This window comes from Macaca thibetana, chromosome 5 (genome assembly GCF_024542745.1).
Source record: "Macaca thibetana thibetana isolate TM-01 chromosome 5, ASM2454274v1, whole genome shotgun sequence".
Classification (NCBI taxonomy): domain Eukaryota; kingdom Metazoa; phylum Chordata; class Mammalia; order Primates; family Cercopithecidae; genus Macaca; species Macaca thibetana.
In genome coordinates this window covers 99823111-99832867 of record NC_065582.1, presented here as the reverse complement: position 1 = coordinate 99832867, position 9757 = coordinate 99823111, and the positions used below count along the sequence as shown (strand labels likewise).

The window sequence follows — 9757 nt, the reverse complement described above, 5'->3', positions numbered from 1 at the left end:
AGTAAACGGGGTTTCACTGTGTTAGCCAGGATAGTCTCGATCTTCTGACCTCATGATCTGCCCCCCTCGGCCTCCCAAAGCGCCACCTAGCTTCTTTCTCCCCACTTCTGCCTGGTGACCACTGCCAGCTTCCTCCCCTGACAGAGGCCTGAGCACAAATTCACAGAGGTTGAGATTGGGCATGCTGCCCAAGGGCATATTGGGTAAGGCATGGCAGAAGTTATTTTGCCCCAGGCTGATAGTGCTGTGGTGCATTAGGTGGGGATTGGCTGGGGTGAGCTGCTCACTCACCCCAAGCCAGGTACTGAGCAGCTCTGCCAGGTTGTAATCTCTTGGTAGTCACCCATTGCTCTGGGTTGGGAAGGCAGAGACATGGGAAGGAGAGATTGGCTTTCCCACCCAAAGCCAGGACAAAGTGCATTAGTGTGGCAGAGGACTGCAGGGTGGGCACAGGTACCTGTGAGGGTCTGCACTTGTCCAGCAAGTGTACCTGTGCCCAAAGGTGTGTGACATTAAATAGCAAATTCAAAAACCCGGCATGATAGGTCCAAAGAGAGACTGCAGAAGAAAAGGAAATGCTTATATCTTAGTACCGTTAACAACACCTTTATTTTAAGGGACCCCATATTTTCATTTTGCATTGGGCCCTGCAAATTAGGTAGCCAACTCTGCTTTCCGCTATTTCACATCCCACATTCAGGGAATACAAGTCTCAATATTAAAGGACTGTAGGGAGTAAAGGGGAGTCGATATGGGTATACAGCCTTCTTACAACACTGGGAGCAATATATTTGCAGGGTACCATCATTTTCAACATTGTATTGCAGGATTCTTCAGATTTTTAAAAATAAATTCCCATCCAACAATTACAGACATAAGAGACCCCACTTCAGTCCAGCATAGCCACACTACACACTGGCTTAGGACATTCACAATCACCTCCAAATGAGGTCTAGATAAGAAAGAAAATCTTGGGACATCCAAGTGGATAAGTGAGATGGATGACATTCTATATACCCTTCAACCAACAAATGAATAACATACCCTAATAGCTCTGTGTTGTGGGGAAGGAGAAAGGATACAGCCTATGAAAATTATTATGAAAGTTCAGAGTTAAGAGCATGCAGTGGATTTTCTTTGCAAAACAGAAACAACCTATAGAACATATGCACTTTTCTTCATTAAGATGCAAAAATACATGGGCTCTATGAAGCAATGCTGAAGATACACATTCAGCAGACTGAGATGGTGAGTTAACCAAAATGAGCAACTTTCTAGGAAAGCAAAAATAGAGTATCAGAATTAAGGCCTTCACTGGAGATGGTAAAGAGCAAGATTAACATTGTAAAATATTCAGTTAGTAATTTTTATGATAAGTTCGAAACAATTTCCCAGAATGCAGAAGATAAGGTTGAGAAAAGCAGGTTGGTTGGTTTCCTGTTTGAATATGAACTGGAGGAAAAGAGCAAAAGCCCCTTACTCAAGCTCTAGCTTACCTAAGGCTCAGCCGAGCAGTAACAAAAGATCCAAGAAGTTATCAAATGCGAGTTCTTACTTCAGGGGGTTAAGGACTTCCTCAGGGCTCTGGAGACAGACTCCAACCCCTTCTTCCTTTTAATGCTAAAAATCTTGTCTGGGGTAGAAATTTATAAGCTGATGCTGCATACAATGTATGAAGAAGCGTGTTGAGCCACTGCACAAATGCTAGAAAAACTCCTATACATGCCCTAATGTAATCCTTCCCTGTAGAAATGCCCTATAAAACATACCCACGGGCCGGGTGCGGTGGCTCACGCCTGTAATCCCAGCATTTTGGGAGGCCGAGGGGGGCGGATCACGAGGTCAGAAGATTGAGACCATCCTGGCGAACACGGTGAAACCCTGTCTCTACTAAAAATACAAAAAATTTGCTGGACGCGGTGGCGGGCGCCTGTAGTCCCAGCTTCTCGGGAGGCTGAGGCAGGAGAATGGCGTGAACCCGGGAGGTGGAGCTTGCAGTGAGCGGAGATTGTGCCGCTGCACTCCAGCCTGGGCGCCAGAGTGAGACTCCGTCTCAAAAAAAAAAAAAAAAAAAAAAACCATACCCACAGGCTACCCTCAGGGATTAGCCCATTCCCTTTTCCTTTTAGTGCTGACTCCCTTGTGCACAAGATGAATAAAACTCTTTTGTTGCTATGTTGGTGATCTCTCTTGATTTCTGTCATGGGGAGATCTCAAGAACCCAGGGCACCAGTAACAAGGTCACGGAATAAAAATGATGAGGTGACAGAAAGTAAACAACCCAAACTCTAAATTTGCAATAATCAAAATTAAATTCCATTATATGCTTGAACTGAAAATAGGAATAGGTACTAGGAATACTAATTACTGAATAGCAGAAAATATCAATGGAGAGAGATTGTTCGTTTTAAGCTATCAAGACAGCTCACAAAGCATCCAGTCAGAAAAAGTTACACACACACACACACACACACACACACACACACACACACACACACACACACAATCTGTTTGTCTTCAGGTTGCTTTGTAGCTCAAGTGATAGAAGAGATTGATGACTCTCCATAGATTTTAAGGGAGAAGAGTTGTAAGCAAATGATTTTACAACCCAGGTTGTTATTCTTGTGTAAAGGCAACAGAAAATTATTCTGTCTTATGCAAGACTTCAGAGTTCAGCAATTTGTCATACCACCCATGTAACCTACCTCAAATTAAAAAATAATATATAAACTTTAGCAGACTAAAAATTGAAAACACAAGAAACTGTTAGCCTTGTAAAAAAGTTGACAGTTACTTTTAAAACCATTTAAATATAGATATCTAATTGTAAGTACAGTTACAAAAGTAAGATATAAAATATAAAAATAAATGTAAACTATAAAAATATGAAATAACAAAAATAACTTGGAAAGGAAAAGCCCTTAAAATATAAGCCATGATGATGTTTTAGCAATATTGTCTGAGTATAGAAATACCAGATTATGTTAACAAAGACCCAGAATGGACTGGGAAAATAAAAGCATGGTAATGTTTTTAATGAACATAAGGAGAGTGAAAAATGTCTAATACTTTGTTCTAGTATAAACCAAAACAGGCTGGGTGTGGTGGCTCACACCTGTAATCCCAGCACTTTGGGAGGCCAATGGGGGCAGATCACTTGGGGTCAGGAGTTCAAGACCAGCCTGGCCAACATGGTGAAACCCCATCTCAAGTAAAAATACAAAAATCAGCTGGGCATGGTGATGCTATCCTGTAATCCCAGCTAGGAGAATCTCCTGAACCTAGGAGGCAGAGGTTTCAGTGAGCTGAGATCATGCCATTGCACCCCAGCCTGGGTAACAGAGCGAGACTTGATCTAAAAAACAAACAAACAAAACACCATATGCTGTTTACAGGAGACATATCTTAAGCAAAAGGTCACACATTTTAAGGTAAAGAAAGAACAAATAAACTGAAAGTTAGGAGTGGCAATATACTAACAAAGTAAGATTTTAAGTAAAAAGCAAGTTTGACAAAAATGATTATATAAATGATGGGCATAATGATGGTGATAATAATAAAGCTGTGTTTTATAAATAAAGTAATAAAGCAAAAATTATTAGTCATACAGGATAAATTGATAGAAACATAAATGTAATGGAATTATTTAACATTCTGTTTTTGACAGATCAAGAAGATAAAAAATAAATGATATAGAGTATTTGAACAATAAAAACAGCAAGATCACAAATTTTACCTCATACTACAATTTGAATAGATAATAAGAAATATAATTTCTTTGTTTCATTTGTGATTAATCTGGCTTCCTAATACCCAAAGTTCCAATTTGTAACTGAGGGAAGAAATGTAAATATCTAATCTCTCTTAAGTCATCATTCACTCCGATAATTTAAATGGTACTTGTAGGTTCTGTTTAGTGCCTCTCTGGTAAAAACATTTTGTCTCTCAAGTGGCTCATCCATTCCCCTAGTTTTCTTCTCAAGGCAGCATGTGGGTTTATGGAAAAGGGGTGTTCAGTTTCATCAACCTCTCAGCATTGCCATGAAGGTGAAATCCTCAGGCTCAGGTGCTGTCCTTGAACTCCCCTCTGTTATCTCTGGTCTTTGGAAAAATGTCTGTGCTCTTTCTGGTTGTATACTTGCTCCACTGACCTTTACCCTTAAAGACTGAACCTGGTGTCAGTAGTGGGTTGACTTTTCACTGCCTTAGTCACTGGCTGTTAGTGACTGCTTAGCTGAGACTGCCTCATCTTGCCTCTCATTGGTGCCATAAGCCCATTACATGTTTGGGTTTGGCTCCCATTTGGCCCCAGCTAGACTACAGCCCTTGACACAGAGCTATCCATTGCATCCCTTGGCCATGGCAAATCCTCTCCAGCAGCTTTCCGAACCTCATCTAATTCTGTGATCCAAGATGGCTTAGGGAAGCTAAACAGGATGGCCTACTTCTATCTCCCTGTTTTTATAGATGTTAAAAAATCTTAGGAGGCCATTAGGCTGCATTCTGGGTTCCTACAAAAGCAAACTGAAACTCAACTCAGAGTAACTCAACCAATCAGAGACTGCCAACAAAGCTCTAATTAGGAGCTGTACTAATCAAAAACCTTCAACTATCCTCTAACTAGAGACTCTCCACCTAAAACAGTAAAATAGTTTGCTTTCATGAACCCCTTATAAAAGTTCTTTCTTCATGTCTCCTTGGTGGAGCCCAAGCTGCTTGTGATTTGGTGCTACCTGATTCATGAATTGCTGTCTGCTCAAATAGACTCTTTAAAATTGTAATGGCCCTAAGCTTATCTTTTAACACAGCTCAGTTTGTCAAGAATCAACTAGTCAAATGACCAATTGCCAAATTTAATAAACTTACTTATTTACCAGAAACTTGTTTGATTGTCCTGCTTCTGAAGGTTACTGCAAACAGTTTTGAAAGTGTCTATGAAGTTTTAGTTGACAGGTTTCCATTTTATCTTCACAACATTTTAAGGAATAACCAGGTTGTTGAAACCTGAGTTATAGAGTGGTTTAGTCCATATATCTACTAGTCAGGAAAGTTTATTTCAACATTTTAGCATTTTTAGGACATAGAGTCAATCTTCTCTTATTATTTATCTGTAATTTCATATTTACAATGAATAAATACCAGATTTAGAGTGCTAATCTTAAAATAGAGCTCATTTACCAAAAGCTTACACTTTTTCACTTTAATAAATTTTGCTTTGCAATGCACACTATACATGTCAACAGAATCATACGATTCCTTTAGGGCTTTTTTATGAAAGCCAAAGCATCACAGACCAAAACAAACACAAAGTAGGTAAAGGCTTAAATTCTTAAGAATTTTTATTTAAGCAAAGCACTTTTTAAGGCCGCTGATGTTTATTTTTCAAATTCTGTGTGGTGACTTGTGGGGGACAGGAATGCAGATTATGAAAATGCTAGCCTTTGTCAGCAAGATACATTGCACAAAGTCAAGAGCCATCTACCTAGCAAATGTTGGTAAGAATGTTCATATGCTGTGAACTTTTATGATGTTGCATAGAACATTGAAAGTCAACTAATACAGCAGGCATTCATAAACTCTTGATGAGGTAGTTGACTAGATTGACAAAAGAGAAAGAAAGGTTGGAGCTAGAAAGTCAGATTTGGAATTCAGCCACATAGAGTTGCTAGTTTAAATCATGAAACTGGCTATGATCACTGAAGAAGAATGTAAGAAGTTAAAATGTCAAGAATTGAACTTTCAGTACCTACAATTAAAGTGTTTACCAAGACAAATAAACGCATAGGAGTGATGGGAAGGAAAAAAGTGAAGGGAATATAAATAGAAAAAGAGAAGAAAGAAAGATAGCCTCAGAGAACCCAGAGATAGAAATTAACAATGAGAAGACACACATAAGTGAAAAGCAGAAGTGTAAATGTTCGAAGAAGTAATAAAAGAGGGATTTGAAATGCAGAGAGAGAGAAAGGTCTCTGTCCTTTGATGGAGAAGCTTGGAGAAGGAGAATGATGAAATGTACTTCTTACAATCATTGTCTTCATCTTCACTTATTTGTCAAAGCCCTTAAATGAGGTATGTACATATAGCAGAGCTGTAATAAAAAGCAAGGTATTCAAAAGCAGTTGGAGATTGTTTAGCTTCCTATTTCTAAATTTCCCTACTCCAGTTAAGCCAGCTTATTCTCATCGTGGGCACTATCTGACACTCTAAACCTAGATTTGGTTCTAGAATACTCACCTTAGGCAGATAATTTTAACACTTTCTCTTGAGACCATTTTTATTGCCGTTCTTCTAAACATAACCTTACCCTCTTGTGGCTGACAGTTTCCCTCTTTTCTTTGCTCTTGCTACTCTTCATTTTATCATTCATTTTAGCACTTTTTTGAATACCTACAATGTACCCTAACAAATATAAGGTCCAGGACAGCAGGGACTTTAAATGTCTTGGCAATTTTGTTACACAGTCCCTGAACAGTCCTGGCAGATAGAAAATGTTCAATAAATATTGGTTGATTGAACGAATTAGCACAATATTAAGCACTATATACAAGATTAAGATAAAAGTTCTATTATCAAAGAATTTACAATAAAGGAGTAGGAAAGCATCATTTATTCAAGTAACTATAGTAAATAATTGCTTAATAAAATCAATGCAATAAGAGACTGTCTAGGAGTGTGGGCTCATGGAAGCCAGGGAAGAGTGCATTTCAGGAAAAAGAAGGGATACACAGAGAACAAGTAAAAGGAGGACTAAGAAAAGTCGATTGGATTTAACAACAAGAAAGTCATTGAGCACCCGTACAGAAGATTAGATTCCTTGAATGACCCTTGTGCTGAAAACAACTAAAAATGCTAGATAAAATATTTAAAAAGTGCTCACTTTGGCAGCACATATACTAAAATTGTAACAATACGGAGAAGACTAGCATGGCCCCTGTAAATTAAATTTTAAAAAAGAGAAAACACTATCATTTTAAATGCATCACTGAGCTGACAAAAGAGTATAGAATCTGCACAGATTAAAACAAGTCGAAGTGAAAGTCATTGCCATTTTATATAAAATACAAACACACACACATACACATATAACTTACCTCTGTTAGAAGTCAGAGTATAATTATTCTTGATAGAGTTAGTGGCTGCAAAGGATATTGAAGGAAGGATTGCTAATGTTCCTTCTCTTGATTTAGGTGGCGGTTATGTAGAAGTATTCAGTTGTGAAAAATTCATTAAGCTTTCACCTATACTCAGAATATTTGCACTGCTTTGTGCTTTTTTTTCAGTAAAAGTTTACTTTTTGGAATATAAAACAACCAAAAAAAGTGGGTAGACTAGGAGGTAAGTGAATACCCAAGCTGGCTTTTGACTGGAAGTTATCTGCCCAATCCTGGTAATTTTCAGATTCTGTTTTGATGGCTGTGGGAGTTACTGGGGAACTATAATTTAGAGCCTGTTCAAGATGGAAATCCAGGAGGAAGTCTCCTAGAAGGTTGAGACCACAAAAGACTACACAGTGAAAGAGAATTAAAAATAAACTTGTAGTACAGGAGAGGCAGCAAGACAATGTTCTTGTCTTAAGCTTGGCTTTTGGTGGGAGGAATAAAAACATCTTGCCTGAGAATTTGAAAATGGGAGCCTGATTGCAGGTAGATTTGCACTGTGAACTTAACTCTAGGTGTTGTTCCCAAACCGTCAAGCTGAGCATTTAATTTAAGATGGTAGTGCTTGCAGGAGATTGGTAGGAGTAAACCCAAATCATCTCTGAAGGAACACAACTTTTATATGGGCCTCAAAGAATTTCCATGGATAAACCTCCAGAGAACAAGAGCTCACAAAGCACTGTGAGTAAGCACCAGCAAGAACAGCGGAAAGCAGAATCAGATCTGCTTAGACTGCAGTTCCTGGATTTATTGTGTAGTGAATGTAAAAGTAGCAAAAGTTTAGGTATAGAATATAAAAAGTGTCAAAACTAGTATAATTTAATTTATTTTATTTTTTTGAGACAGAGTCTTGCTCTGTTGCCCAGGTTGGAGTGCACTGGTGCACTCTTGGCTCACTGCAGTCTCTGCCTTCTGGGTTCGGGTGATTCTCCTGTGTCAGCCTCCTGAGTAGCTGGGATTACAGGTGTGCGCCACCACTGCTGGCTAATTTTTGTATTTTTAGTAGAGACAGGGTTTTGCCAGGTTGGCCAGGCTGGTCTCGAACTCCTGACCTCAGGTGATCCACCCACCTCGGCCTCCCAAAGTGCTTGGATTACAGGCATGAGCCACTGCGCCTAGTCACAAAATTTATTTTAAATGGAGACTTTAAAATATGAGCAAAGAATAGGAGAGACTTAAAGCAGATTTGAAAAGGAACAAAATGGGACTCGGAAAAATAAAATGTAGTGATCAACATAGTAATTACAATTAAGTTACTGTGACCCTTGTCAGAGCCAGATCATCAGAGGGAAGGGTGTAGTATCCAAAGCCTAGTCAGTTGAAGAGTTAATGGCAGTGAATAAACTGCATATATGTGTTATGTGCTGTTCTGTATGACCATAACCTTTTACAGTTTAAAAATATTAAATAGGAGATAACAGATGAAAAATAAGAATGGCAAGTGCAGAGTATTTCTAGTAGCTTTCAGTGGTGACAAAACTTAGTGATGGTGATAATGAAATCCCTACTTCCATCATTACATTTTACTACTTCCGGATACCAATTCTGCTTCTCTCTCTTTGACTAAAGGAAAAGGAGACATACAGGAAAGGGAGGGAGAGTGGGAAGATGAGGGAAAGAGGAAAATAGAATAGGAACAAGAAAAAAAGGGAATTGAAAGGGAAAAAGGAGAGAGGAGAAACCCATTGTCTACATTGAATGATCCCCTTCTCCTTGTGCTGGATTTTAACTATGGCAATGGAGAAAAATAAAATGGTGGGGAGAGAAACAGTGAACATGTGAAGCACATCCTAAATCAGTCACCTTGAAAATTAGCATTATATTAAGATTTAATTTTTTCCACTGTAAATAACAAATTTCGTTTAAAAAATCTAACACTAACCTAATGCTCTCTAATTTCACTTTTCAACTAGAAAAACTGGATTTGAACTTAACCAAAATGGACAAGCTCTAGTCTACAAAACCTGAAACACCCCTACCTCTTATTGAAAAGTAAAAACTAGAAAATAGGGCATTCAGTTGTCAGTTTGAATTACTTTTCTATTTTTTTTACGTTTTTATTTTTAACATAGTTTAAGCCTCTCAGAGAGCTGTGCCTAGGGCAAGGGGAAGAGGGATAAAACACACTATTAGAGTTCATAGATCCATATACACATAATTCATCTTCTTGACTTTGTAGTGCAAAAGGTTAAGCATTTATTCTATCCAATTACTTTGAATGTATTTCAATGTCAGGTAATTTTGAAAAAGTACAATGCAATTTTTGCACAAACAACTCTGCCCATTATCGTTCTTCTCAAAAAAACAAGTCAATGCATTTTTCAAATTGGAAAAATAACAGCATCATTACATAATTAAAAATAGTATTTCTCAACTCTAGCTATTGTGTTCAGGTTCTTGGCATTTTGAACAAAGAATTGGACAAAACGTGCAAACAAAGCAAGGAAAGAATGAAACAACAAAAGCAGAGACTTACTGAAAATGAAAGCACACTCCACAGGGTGGGAGTGGGCCTCAGCAAGCGGCTCAAGGGCCTGGTTACAGAATTTTCTGGGGATTAACTACCCTCTAGAGGTTTCCCATTGGTTACTTGGTGTACT

The 9757-nt window shown here is 38.4% G+C and overlaps 1 non-coding gene across 1 annotated transcript; it reads left to right on the top strand.

The window, feature by feature from the left end:
* The first annotated feature begins 6869 nt into the window (after positions 1-6869).
* On the top strand, positions 6870-6973 carry LOC126955807 (U6 spliceosomal RNA). Its single transcript, XR_007726101.1, has one exon. It is a non-coding gene; the product is annotated as a U6 spliceosomal RNA (small nuclear RNA).
* The last annotated feature ends 2784 nt before the right edge of the window (positions 6974-9757 follow it).